At 52.0% G+C, this 12,361-nt stretch overlaps 1 long non-coding RNA gene across 1 annotated transcript; it reads right to left on the bottom strand.

Annotated features, from left to right (window-relative positions):
• Window positions 1-2,092: 2,092 nt before the first annotated feature.
• LOC138843072 (uncharacterized) lies at window positions 2,093-7,577 on the bottom strand. Its single transcript, XR_007915890.2, has 3 exons — window positions 7,321-7,577; window positions 3,088-3,298; window positions 2,093-2,362 (listed from the first exon to the last, which is right to left on the bottom strand). It is a non-coding gene; the product is annotated as an uncharacterized lncRNA (long non-coding RNA).
• Between the last annotated feature and the right edge of the window lie 4,784 nt (window positions 7,578-12,361).

Here is a 12,361-nt window from a genome sequence, read left to right as displayed (position 1 = left end):
CGTCTTCCCCAAGGAAAACTAGCGCTATTGTTATAAATGTTTTCTCCCCGTTGAAGTTTGCTGCTTTAGTTAAATGTGCGTGAGATTTCTGGTGTCTCTTTTTTTTTTTTTTTTTCAGTAATCGAAGGGACAGCCAGTGAGCTCGCCCCCGCCCCCGAATCTTTTTGAGGGACAATTAGGCCTGCCCTGTCCCGCCCTGAGCACTGAATGCTAAAAGGGCCCTGGTGTTAAAAGGGCACTGAGGCCACACAGGAAGCAGGTTGCCAGGAGTGAGTGAGTCCAGTACCTACAAGCCTGAACACTGCAGGTGAGAGCGCTCTCTCTCTCCCTCTCTGCCTTCCTCCCACCCTCCCTCTCTCTCTCTCTCTCTCTCTCTCTCTCTCTCTCTCTCTGTCTCTCTGTGTGTGTGTGTGTGTCTTGCTCTACCTACAGAAGGAAAGGCAGAGGAGGGTGGGGAGAAGGAGAAGGAGGGAAGGAGGACAGACAGAGGAAGAACAGGTGGGCGGGCTGCAGGCAGGCAGGCAGGCAGGCATCCTGGGTTCCTGGCCTTGTTAAAACCCCACTCCGGGGTGGGGCACAGCTCAGTCTCCCCTTTCCCTCTTGATGGGTGAGAGGTGTCCATGGAGCACCCGCTGTTCTCCACTGCTGTCTCTATGGCATGGAGCGCCAGCTCAGGGACACTAGTACATAAATAAAGCACACAGTATTTAGGAAACAAATCTTCTATCAAGTTGTACATTTTGATGCTTGGGATCCAGACTCTCTGTGCCCTCACTATGCCAGCAGCAACCATAGAGGGGTCTGGGGTTTGGATTCCACCTTGACTGCCATAGACCCCACCTCTACCCCCATACATGCATCCTCCAGGGCGCCTCGCTGGAGCAGCTGGAAGGCCCGGCCTGCAGGGCTGGAGTAGCCCTCACTCTCTGATCAGGTCTCATGCTGGGACCAGGCTCCCAGGGCTGTCTCACTTTCCCCATGGGAGCTCTACCCCTGGGCTGTGGCTCAGGCAGAGTACGAAGATAAGGGACAGGGTGGGAGGTGGAAAGATAAGTTAGAAACATGGCCAGCCATTTCTCACATGTCCACACGGGGAGCCCATGACTGTGTCCGTGGTCCCTAAAACAACGAGGTACCCTCTTCACCTAGCAGAGAGGCATTGCGAGCCTGAACCTAGGTCACCATACGTGTTCAGACCCCACGTTGGAGGCCAGTCGTGGGCTCATCCCAGGAGTCCTGTGCACTGGGGTGGGGCAGCAACACTCTTCCACAAGATGCAACGGAGACAAGTTTCAGGGCACACGACAGCTTTATTAGCACCAAGCACACCTTGTAAAGGGCAGGCAGAGGGCGCCTAACTGATTCATGGCAGCACTAATTCTATAGCTGAAGGTGGTATTGGTGCCACTATGCTTCTCAATCAGCTTGAAGGTCACATAGGCTCCTAGCTTTCCAGGTGGGCCTGGGCCACACCCAGGAGCTGTTTACCTGATTGGCAGAGGCAGGGCTGGGGAAACGTGCCTGGGGCTCCTGGGCCTGCCAGCACTCAGATAACTGCATGGGCTAGGCAGGCAGTCTCACGGGATCTCCCACAGTGGAGTGTGCTGCATTGGGTCGCTGGGCCATTGGTAGAGCAGGGAATGACAAGGCACAGCTAGTGAAGAGATGTGATCCAAGTCATAGCACCAATGTTCCTGAACTTGGGCTAATGGCTCATGAGAGGTTAAAATACAGAATCAATACATAAAAACAAAATGGTACAGAAACTCCAAAAGCACCCAGTGGTGAATGTCCCAGGTAGGCAGCGTCATGTCAGCCGTGTGTCACTGTGGTTGTGATTAAAGCATCACAGATGGGAGAGGCCCTGGTTAGAGAAAAGACAGGTGATGCCCTGCTCCAGGACAGCCCCAGCTACTCCTAGAGTCCTCCTCCCGTCTCAGGAATTCTCCACACACACACACACACACACACACACCCCATCAATTGCAATAAAGAAGGAATCTTCCTCAGGTCCTCAGCACAGATGCTGTTCCCCCTGCCCGCCCACTCTCCTGCCCTGAGAGTGGACTTTGCTTACAACAGACCTTGCTTGTTCATTTTTTTAAATATTGTATTTATTTATTTGATCAGTAGAGTTACAGACAGTGAGAGAGACAGATAGAGAGAAAGGTCTTCCCTCTGCTGGTTTCTCCCCAAATGGCCACCATAGCTGGAGCTGCACCAATCCGAAGCCAGAAGATAGGTGCCTCCTCCCGGTCTCCCATGTGGGAGGGCTCAAGCACCTGGTCCATCTTCTACTGTTATCCCAGGCCACAGCAGAGTGCTGGACCTGAAGAGGAGCAGCCAGGACTAGAACCAGGTCCTAGGATAGAAGGGAGGGAGGATGGGAAAGATCTGCCAGACGAAGCTGGGATGACCATGCAGACCGTCCTGGGGTGGCACCAGGAAGGGAGGCAGGAGCTGGCATTGGAGATGGTTCTGAAGGAACCAAGGGAGAGAGAGAGAGAGAGCAGAAGAATCGGGAGAACCGGGATTCTAGGAAGAGAGGACGGCGAACGAGCAGCTCTAGAACAGTGACAGCCACGGGGTGGAGGCCAGCAGAGCGGGGTGAGGGCACTGAAATCCAAGCCGTGAGGAAGAGATGAGCAGGAGGAGGAGGAGAGGCGTGAGGGAAGGCACAGCGCCAGATGCTGCTGTTGTTGTAGGGAGGACACACCACACTGGATCACATTCTCAGACACACACTCAGACATGCACACATAGGTACAACACACACACACATGCATTCATGTCTACACTCTCACATGCACACACAGGCACACACATCCACATTCCCACATGTACATCTGCCAGATTCCACACCATCGCACCAACACTATCACACCCACATGCACACGCCCACACACTTGCATGCACACACAGGCACAGCCCATGCATCTATGTACACATTCCAATACTTACATGCACACACACCCAGGTACAGCACGCTCACATGCACAGAGCACCCACACCGTGCACGCACACACTGGGGTGGCTTCACCTCATCTCCAGGGAAAACCCCTTCCCGCCACCCCTGGCCCTAGTTACCTGTAGACTCCAGCATCTCCTCCCTGGGCAACAAGAAGTTCCCCAGCCACCTTGTGCAGTCTCCCACGGACACCTTCCGCAAGAACTCAGTCAGCTGCCTGTCATTCTCCCAGGTCGTCTTCAACCAGCTGGCCCCAGGATGAACCTCTGTCCACTTTCTGGCGTCCGGGTCAAAGAGCTGTCACCAGCTCTGTGACAGCAGAAAATCCTACTAAAAGGCAGGGGTCAAAAAACTGACAGTTCCCTGGGCTCATCTCTTCATCAATCAAATGCTCCTCCTTTTGCCTCTGCCCACAAAGAAACCTCACTCTTCAGATATGGCTCCACCATCACTCTTCCTACCCCCTAGCCCATGGCCCTGTTGGGGAGGTGCCAGGCCTGGATGGCAGAGGGTCTGCAGATGCAGCCCACACAGATTGCGGGAAGCTGGGAGTGTGTGGGGTTGCCCTGGAGGGTGCTGGATCATCGTGGGACAGGGTCAGGGTGCAATCAGAGTTGGATGAGGGAGAGTTCCAGGTGCAGGATACAGTTCAGTCCCTTGGACACTGATGCTGATGTGGTACTAGTACAACTCTTGGAAGCTCAGGAGGCGATGGCCCATACTACATGCACTGGACAACTCAGAACCTCCATGGTAGGTTGTTCAGGGAGGGAACAAAATGTTGAGAGAAGCACACGTGCCAGAGTGGAAATAAAACAAAAATGCAAGGAAATGTCCAGGCCTCTGCTCCACGGGACACAGGTTCACCAAGCAAACAGAGAAAAGCGCCCGCATCATCAGAGCCACAGCCATGCCTCCTGCTCACGCCTGGGACTGGCCATAGCAGAAGGTGTCCCCAAAGTGGGCTCCCAGTGGTAATGGGGGTGAAGAATCCTGACTCGAGAGATCCCAAGTGCACGTGCCGAGCTGCCGGAACTAAGGAAGGTGCTGTGATTACAATGCTGTGGGGACCTAGCAGCAAACCAGATGTGCAGCCAACCTGGAACTGCCTGACTAAATCATTACAAAAAAACCCACAAAACACAAGGGCCAGCACTCAGGAGGCTGAAATGCAGCCGCCCCAGCAAGAATTCTGAAATCCTTGTGTCCAGTTTCCAGACTTCAGCCATGGCTCTGACCCAGACCCCACAACTTGAGGGGAGAGGTCATGTTCCCTCCAGGAAGGGCCCTTCAACCCCACGGCAAGGGCAGTGACACTGGTGGCCTTTCTCAGGGGGTGGACGGCCATTTGCTTGGCTAACCAGTGGCAAAGTAGAAAATACCCCAGGAAAGTGGGTGTTTGAAGTAGTGGTTAAGCTGTGGCTTGGAGCGCCCACACCCCACATTGGAGGGCCTGGGGCTGAATTCTGGCTCAGCTTTGCATTCTGGCTTCCTGCTATTGTGCACCTGGGGAGGCAGCAGGTGATGGCTCAAGTAGTTGAGTCTTGGCTCCCACAAGGGAGACCAAACCGAATTCTAGGCTCCTTGCTTTGGCCTGGCTCAGCCCTGGCTGTTGTGGGGAGTGAACCAGCGAATGGAAGATCTCTCTCTTTCCCTCTCTCTTTCTGTGTTTTTCAAGTAAATGAAAATAAATAAATAAAAATTTAAAAGAAAATACAACACCTAGACATTCATATAATGCATAGTATATTGATTAATAACACCCAAGTATCTGAAGCAGTTTTGTGGCTGCCTTGTAATTTTGTGGTACAAGTGTGGCCAGGTAGTGAGTGGACACCTGGTCCAGGTTCTACTCACAGGAGTTTTTCTGGGTCAGTACCCCACACAATGGCCAGTTCACATTCCATGCAGTTGTATTAGGAATGAACAGTCTTAGGGCCGGCGCTGTGGTGCAGTGGGTTAACGCCCTGGCCTGAAGCACCGGCATCCCATATGGGCGCCAGTTCTAGTCCTGGTTGCTCCTCTTCTGATCCAGCTCTCTGCTATGGCCTGGAAAAGCAGTAGAATATGGCCCAAGTCCTTGGGCCCCTGCACCCCTGTGGGAGACCCGGAAGAAGCTCCTGGCTCCTGGCTTCGGATTGGCTCAACTCCAGCCTTTGCGGCCAATTGGAGAGTGAACCAGTGGATAGAAGACCTTTCTCTCTCTGCCTCACTTCTCTCTGTGTAACTCTCTGACTTTTGAATATATAAATAAAATCTTAAAAAAAAAAAAGGAATGAATAGTCTTTAAGTGAGCCACTTGCAGCATCAGGGCATCAGGGCTGCCCTGCTAGGCAGGCCACGTGCAGTGTTGGGCACTGCCTCCCCCATAACCTGGATAGTACATTTAAAAACCCAATACCTCTAACACTACACTAGTGTTCTATCTTCTCTCATGTTTGATCCCACCCTGGTCCCTAGAAGTTTCTGTAAATTTCTTAGACTTTGCAAGCCTTGTTGTCCTACTGACATCCACTCACCTCTGGTTTTGTAGCACAGAAGCAGTCAGAGAGAGTACATGAATGAGTGAGTGAGGCTGCATTGGCTACTGTGGCCCTGACTCAGGACCACTCAAAACAGCAGGCATTTGTGGTGGCAAAAGATCCTGTGTGGATTTCATGGTGATTCCTTTTTTTAAAGGCAGAGTTACAGAGAGAGGGAAAGGGAAAGATCTTCCAACCACTGGCTCACTGGCTCATTCCCCAAATGGCCGCAGATGGGGCAGGGACCCAAGTACTTGGGCCATCCTCCACTGCTCTCCCAGGCACATTAGCAGGGAGTTGGATCAGAAGTGGAGCAGCCAGGACTTGAACTAGCGCCCATATGGATGCTGGCACTGCAGATGGCGGCTCAATGCACTGCACCACAGCACCAGCCCCCAGGGCTATTCCTAATGGAGAATCAGGACATGGGCTCTCAGTGTCCCGTGACACTCGCAGCAGGGACATGCACACCATTTGAGTGTGACTCCTGGTTTGAGACTGGGCCCTGGGAGAGAGGAGGCTTCTGGTCATGGGCTCTCGGTGACCACCAGCCTCAGGGCTGCCGTCATGAGCCGGAGTCCTCACTCCCTAGGTCATGAGAAAGGCCCGGCAGCCACAGATGAACAGGATTCTCAGCTGGCAGAGCAGGGCCGGAGGGAACTCAGCGACTGCAGAGGCAGGTGGCCCACTCTCTGAGATACCAGCACTGAGACCGCACCTCCTGCCCTCAGCTCACACCTGCAGTTCCAGGACTGACCCTCTGGCCCACGTAAGCCACAAGACTGCTGGGTAAGAGAGAAGGGACAGTAGGCCCCAAACCACAGGACTCCACTACTATCCCTAGAGGCCACCAGAAGCCACAGGCAAGATAGGACCCACTGCCGCGTCTTACACAGGCAGCAGGGACTCCCCCTGAAGCCACCACGGCAGGGTTGCACCCGGTAGTCGGGTGTTCTCATCTGGGGTAGGCAAAGTAGGATGGCGGCCAACTCTGGGCTCCATTCGCTTGCATGGCGTCTCTGTCCGCCTTGGGAATGGGGGGAGTCGGCAGGAAGCTCAGGCAGGGACAGGTGAGCTGGAGTTTCTGCCTGCCCCACACTGTGTCTCTGCGCCCCTCACCTGTCAGCCCAGGATGCCCACTTTCCCACCACACCCTTGTGTCTCATCCAGGACCAGGAAGCAGGAGACACCATGATGGCCATGTGGAAATTAAACTCCACCTGGAGGCACCTTGAAGCCCCAGAGAGCCGCACACAAGCCCAATTTCACTGTATTTAGGCATTCGGTTAGGGCGCCTCCCTCTATCTCACAGGAGGCTGATGGAGCATGTGAATCCCTCCCTCTCCGGCTTCCCCTCCCCCCACAGGTAACTGGGGCCCACGCGTGACAGGTATCTCTGTGTGGGGTGGTCCACAGGCACGTGTGAGTGTATATTCTCTGTTAATTAAATATATTGCTCGCACGTGAGCATGGTGGTTTTTTTGTTTTGTTTTTTAACCTCTGCTTTAAACTCTTAGCTCTGTGAGGCAAGCACTGGGAGTAAAGATTCAATCGCAGGCCCACAGCACCTGCACACGAGGCAGGTGAATATGAGACAGACATGAGGCAGCCACAGCTGGTCCCTATGTAGGAGGCTCCTGCCTGCGATCTCGATCTCCATCCCTGTGCACTGCAGCTGCAGGACGCCCCGCGGTTTCCGCTGCCATTGCCCTGGCTTCACCTCGCGCCCCGAGGACGCATTTTGCCCGGATTTCTCTGGTCAGGGCGCTCACGCCCCACTCTCCTCGCCAGCGCCCTGGGGAGGTGCGGCGGCGCCAGAGCCCAGCTCACCTGCTGCCCGCGCCGCGAGGTGCCGTCCCGCAGCTGGAGCGGAACCTGGAAGCAAGGAAGGAACTTGCCGCGGACTCCAGCCAGCGCCGCGGACGACCCGAACCCTGGAGTTGCCTTCTCCACACCAGGCACGGGCACAGAAAAGCCTGCGGGTGTGCGGTGCCGCTGCAAACATGGGGCTTGTAGGAAGTGCTCACAGGTGGTGACTCAGAGCCCGGGGCTCCGCTGCCTGGCGCAGCCAGCCCTCGCCTCGCACTTCCTCTCCGCTTTCTTAATGCTTTTTTTTTTTTTTTTTGAATTGTTTATTTTTATTGTACGCGCAGAGAAACAGAGACCTTGCATTCATTGTCTCACTCCCCAGACGCCTGCAGCAGCCAGGGCTGGGCCAGGAATCCAGGACCAAGAACTGCATGTGGGTCTCCCCGGAGGGTCACAGGGGCTCTGGTACTGGAGCTCTCACCAGCAGGGAGCGGGATCCAGGGGGAGTGGCAGGGACTGCACCCAGGCACCCCCTTAGGGTTATGGGGTTCCCGAGGCTGCGGGTGCAGCCTCTTCTTCAGATGTGCCCCCCACCCCTTCCCGTCTTCATAAAACAAAGAACTCATTAAGAATAAAAGCAAACTTCTCAAAAAAAAAAAAAAAATAGTCTGCTCAGCGTGTTATACCTAAGCCAGTATTGGAGAATTTGGAATGAGTGATTCCCAATGCCCCAACAGGGCTGGGCTTCTGCACACTCCCTCTGGTCACTGGTAGCCCTGATTAAAGAGGTGGAGGAAGGGCAGGGCCGCTCTGGATCTGCTTTTAGGCAGTGGGAAAGTGCCTGGGTTGTTTCTGTTTAGGGGCCAATGACGCTGGGGGGATGGAGTTGAGTTGTTCTGGCCATAGAAGGCGTCAAGTGCTGGCAGAGGTGACTCCATGAGGAGCGCCCCCAGAAGGCCTTGGCAGGAGGCACGTATGGTGCTTTGGTAATCAGGAAACAAACAACACCGAGCAGCCCTGGGAAGATGCTTTAGGACCCACCACGTGTCCCCACGCCCTGACCAGGTGGCCCCGCCTAGAAGGAGCCCCGAAATAGTTTTGTGGCCATGCCTGGGCCCTGAAGAGACTATTTAGGGTATTTCTGCTCTCTTCTCCTAGACAGGCTAGCTTAAGAAAAGACCACGTGCCTTAAAAGATAATGTGATTATGAGGGTGGGAGGGAAGCAAAAGAGCAGTAGGCTAGTGCTAGTTTCAGGAGGGAGGCAGGAAGCAAACGTGCAGGAGGCTGGAAGATGCCCCCCCCCCCCCCCCAGGAGCTGGCTTCCTCGTGCTGCTCAAGCGCAGTTGCCGTGTGTGGCCTTGAGTGGACGTGAGGTTGCAGCTGGCCCCCAAGAACCTTCCAGACAGGTCTGCTGAAGCTGCTCCTTCTCAGGCCATGCCCCCAGGTGGTGTTTGCATATGATGGAGTTTGTGGGTTTGTTGTCCTTGTTGTTGCCTGTTTTCTAAAGGAAGAAATAACAAGAGTTGCCAGAAGGAGGAATTCTGAATTCTGTAGTGAGGTGGTCCATCCTCATTCACTGCGACTGCTGTGGAATGGACGGGACGAGGGCTTGGTCTTGAAGAGGTACCGGAAGGATCCCCAGTGCGGGGTCGGGGGGTCAGGTCAAGACTGGGCTTCGGAGACCAGCCAGGGATTTGCAGTGGTTGAAAGCCGCCTTCACAGGAAAAGGGACACAGGGAAGAAACAGGGACAGTGCCCGGGAACTTGGCTTTGCCTTCTGGGAGTGGCTTGCCCAGTTTCCTGAAGACTTTCTGACGTTAGGAAAAGGATTTTCCCTGCTTTTGCAGAGAATCCAGCTTGAATGAATCTGAGCTGTGTGCGAACATAACCGTGCCCACCTGGCCAGAAATTCCGGGGGAGATGCAAGAAGAGGGTTGTGGGCGGCCCTCCAAGAGGAGATGGAAGCCCCGGAGCTGCTCGGCCCGGAAGGAAGGCTGTGCTGCGGAGCTCGGGTGCTCGGCCCTTCTGCCTGCATTTGCTCTGCTGCCTCTGCACCCAGGACCCCAGCCTGCACTCAGCCGGAGTGGAATAAGGACGACACAATTGCAGTCAAGGGGAGGCATCAGAGGGTTCATGGCACAGTGCAGGGAGGCTGCATCCCGTATCTGAGAACCCGGCTGAGTCTTGTTTGCTCTGTTTCCAGTTCAGCTTCCTGCAGATGTGACCTGGGAGTCAGCAGACGGTGGCTTAAGCACTTGGGTCCCTGCCACCCACATGGGAGACTCGGATGGAATTCTGGCTCCCCTTTGGAAGTGGGTTAAAAGCCTGGGACAGGATGTGTCCGGTCCTTTTTTCCCTTCCTTTCCCTGGTCTCTTGCCAGTACAGGGCTAGCTGCAGCCCTGTGCCTTCAGGGTTCGTGTCCTTTAAGCTACCCACCCCGGGCTTCCTGGCCTAGATGCTCTTTCATGTGGCTGGTTCCTGGTACTCAGTATGAACCCAGATCTACCTCTCTCCTATAGATAAAGTTCTCACTTTCCTATGCATCTTTCACACTAAATAAAAGCTTAAAATGTACTATGCTGCCTCGTTCATTTATGCCGGTATTCAGAATTCTTCTCTGATTATTAGGCAAGAACCCACGCAGGTTTATTAATATGAGAAAGTTATTAATAAGCATATGGTGTTATCGCATGGCACCCCAAATTCCGATATCATATGGCACCCCAAATGGGACTTTTGGGGAACTTCAAGGGGGCCATATTCCATTTTAGGGGGTCAAATTCCGATATCAGTGACATCAGAAGGTCTGTCTCAGCAAGGCGTGAGAAACAGTTGGTGGTTTTAGGTTTGTTGGGAATTACACTCTGCATAAGAAAGCCGGAGCTTCCTGGTGATCCTGCCAATGATTGCTGTATTCTAATTTTAGGGAAGAGCGCTTAGTTCCAAAATCCCCCAAATGTCCATTGCTTTGTAGAGTTTTAATCAAGCAGAATGCTAGTGTAGGAGAAAACGTTGCTGCTTTACGCAAGGCTGAGCTGTTGGTGGAAAAGAATTAAAAGGCAACAGGCTCCCTGGTATATACTTCCCACTAGAATAAAGATAGTTGTTATTAAAGCTTTAATTCAATCTGTGCTACAAATGCAACAATGGTTAGGTTGTCAAAACTGTGGAATAGATCTAAGTGAACCTTTAGATAAGTACAATAAAGAAATGAAAGAGTTACAGAAAGAACTGCAGAAGAGGGGAGACATTTTAAAAAAAGGGCCTGCTTTGAACACTGGGGCTTCTAGTAAAGACTAGATTAGGAAGGGACTATTCTAGCTTGTGTAGCCAATTTCTGCATAGCTCGGCAGCACTCCAGGCCTTGGCTTGTGTGGGCAGCTCGTTATCTCACACCTGTCCATCATTGTAACCCATGCTCTGAAGATGCTCTTAGAAGTCAAAGAAATTATAACTAGATAATAATGGACAACAGTCTGTCATTGTAAGAAGAAAGGACCATTATGTGGTGTTTGAGAGCCAGAGCCATGCCATCAGCTTTGCTGTGTCTCTCATTTCTTCCCACATCTTGGGAACCCCTGGACCTGCTGGAGCTGGACCCGGCACTGCCCGGTCTGACAACATCTTGAAAGGAGTTTTACCTATTTCACACCCAGCAAACCCTTTGTCCGGGAGCAGAGGCTGAGGTGGGAAGAGTTAGACCCCATTCCTTGGAAGCCCCAGTGTGCATGCAGACGGCACTCTGCTCTCCGTTCCTTGCTGAGAGCCTGCCTGCCTGTCTGGTGTATTCTCACTGTTCTGCCCTACTTCCTTGCTTACCACTAAGTCTCTCATCCGAATTCTTGCTTGTGCAAAAGCAAGAACTCGTAGTCCAGCCGTCTCTGCTGACAATACCAATGCCCGCTTCCTAGAACGTCACATGCGTAGCTTTAAAAAGACCTCAGCCAAGATTATCTCACACAAGCTTTACCTTCCATACCTTATCTTTCGTAACATTCCCGCATTTCCTCGGCTACTTGTCCTGTATGGTTTCTCTGTCTTGTAGAACGCCAGGTATTTCAGTTTAGGACAAATATTGTTTTTTCCATAGTCAAAACACATCTGTGCCATCCCATAGCCTCACTTATCAAGACACCTTCTAATGCCTATATAGCTTATATAGCTTACATATATATATATATATATATAATTTATTCTCTCTCCTACCACAAGTTTTCTAATTTGTATCTTGAAATAATCCTTTAAATAATCTCTAAATTAAGAGAAAAACATTTTAAATAAAAGGGCATATAGCATTTTGACACTTTAAAGCAATCTTGAAATGCTACTTATAAAAATATAACAAGTTAGAAAAATATATTTGTTAGCAGACCCAAATAGTCTTTTTAATAGAATTTGAGATGTTAAGAAGACTTACATTTATTTTTTTATTTTTATTTTTTTTTTTTGACAGGCAGAGTGGACAGTGAGAGAGAGAGAGAGACAGAGAGAAAGGTCTTCCTTTTGCCGTTGGTTCACCTTCCAATGGCTGCCGCGGCTGGTGCGCTGTGGCCGGTGCATCCCGCTGATCCTATGGCAGGAGCCAGGTGCTTTTCCTGGTCTCCCATGCAGGTGCAGGGCCCAAGGACTTGGGCCATCCTCCACTGCACTCCCGGGCCATAGCAGAGAGCTGTCCTGGAAGAGGGGCAACCGGGACAGAATCCGGCGCCCCAACCAGACTAGAATCTGGTGTGCTGGCGCCGCTAGGCGGAGGATTAGCCTATTGAGCCGTGGCGCCGGCCTACATTTATCTTTAGAAACATTTATCTCATTTACATTTATCCCATTTATACTTAGAAACTGTCCTAGATGACTTAAGAAGCTGATACATTGGAAAAGATAGTTATTTTAAATCATTTTCTTGTCAAAGAAAACTGGAAAGGCCGGTTCTTCATATTTAATCCACAGAACGCAGTACATATTATAACTTTATCTGATTTATTCTTAGTCAAAATACCACTGTGATGATTTTAATAACAAACAAGGATAAGTATGATAAGCAGGCATACAGGATAAAATTG

The sequence above is a fragment of the Oryctolagus cuniculus genome, chromosome 5, assembly GCF_964237555.1.
Source record: "Oryctolagus cuniculus chromosome 5, mOryCun1.1, whole genome shotgun sequence".
NCBI lineage: Eukaryota > Metazoa > Chordata > Mammalia > Lagomorpha > Leporidae > Oryctolagus > Oryctolagus cuniculus.
Note: the sequence above shows the minus strand (reverse complement) of the source record. Positions and strands in the feature narration are given on the sequence as shown.